The sequence below is a fragment of the Phalaenopsis equestris genome, unplaced genomic scaffold (assembly GCF_001263595.1).
Source record: "Phalaenopsis equestris unplaced genomic scaffold, ASM126359v1 Scaffold000411, whole genome shotgun sequence".
NCBI classification, from domain to species: Eukaryota; Viridiplantae; Streptophyta; class Magnoliopsida; order Asparagales; family Orchidaceae; genus Phalaenopsis; species Phalaenopsis equestris.
In genome coordinates, this window is record NW_018164852.1 from 1,359,511 (window position 1) to 1,360,685 (window position 1,175).

The 1,175-nt window shown below is 39.1% G+C and overlaps 1 protein-coding gene across 3 annotated transcripts in view; it reads right to left on the bottom strand.

Annotated features, from left to right (window-relative positions):
• Window positions 1-376: 376 nt before the first annotated feature.
• The window catches only part of LOC110027017 (ylmG homolog protein 1-2, chloroplastic-like), an 8,206-nt gene continuing 7,407 nt past the window's right edge, over window positions 377-1,175 (bottom strand). For 2 of the 3 annotated variants that reach the window (XR_002294288.1, XM_020728274.1), the window contains one exon: window positions 377-558. The gene's annotated coding sequence lies outside the window, so the exon portion shown is untranslated. Of the gene's footprint in view, window positions 569-1,175 lie in introns of all 3 variants that reach the window. The other variant, XM_020728275.1, reaches the window with a different exon arrangement.

Consider the following 1,175-nt stretch of genomic DNA (forward strand, 5'->3'; position numbering starts at 1 on the left):
TGTGAACTCAATGCGATCAATTAAAAAATCAATAGGGCATAGCACAACTTGGCATAACATGATAGAGGAATAGTTGGGTTTATGTCAAAAACGTCGATCATAGTAATAGGAACAAAAAATATAAGAAAATTAATTTCAAACATGACCATATGGATTTTGATCCTCTCTAATTAGCATGATAAGGTTAGAGTTGTCAAATCCCACCCATCCATAAATTTTGGATGGTTGGGAATACATTTTTTTCGAAGTACTCGGATGGATAGCTTGAATTTCAGATATTTACCCCCTATAATCAAATAATAATTGGAGAGGATCCACATCCCTTTCGGCTACCAAAATCCTCAAGGACGCGAGAAATTGCAGGTAAACAAGCATCAAAGGAAAAGTTTGAAGCAATGATAGAATTAATGCTAGACTATGAGCAGAATAAAACTTTATATGGGTTAGATTTCTAATGAATAAGGTACTTGTGAACTGACAATCATAGTATTGTTTATTGGTTTTCCTTCATATCGCTTCCTTTGTAGTTGAGCAAAATTTGATAATTCCTCCGATCATCTGCACGATTCTCAAAATGACAACATTACAAATGGTAAGCAGGTATGCAGAAGTGTATCAGCATAAATCAATACAAAACTCAACGTGATATGTTTCATTGAAGATGGAAAAAGTGGATAACTCACTAATAAAAAAGGGACTAAAAATCAGCAGAAAACAGGATCATCAGACTTTCAAGAGTAATACAAGCTAAACAAATTACGTAGGTCAAAGGTGGGAATATAAAAAGCTAGTGATGTCAACTCAACCTTTAAAGGGCCGTTTAGCGCCGCATTTTTCACGGGGCACGGCCCGAAAACGTAAATTCATGACTTTGGTTTTCCCTTCGCGGCGACGTTTTTTAAAATTCCGTTAAAATGTGGCTGTAGTTTCAACCCCGCGATCCGCGGCCTACATTTCTCCTCTCTCAACAGCGGGCATATTTACCCCACGGCCCCTCTTCTTGCATTACCTCTGTCTCTCTCGACCCCACTCCCTCTCCCGCAATTCTTTTGTCGCAGGTATCTATCTCCCGTGGATCAGTGGCTCCAGTGGCCAGGCATTTTAACGGTTGGCTATTTTTGGTTGCCAGTGGTTGTTCTGGTGACCATGACATTCTTTTCCCTCTTGCACTCTTT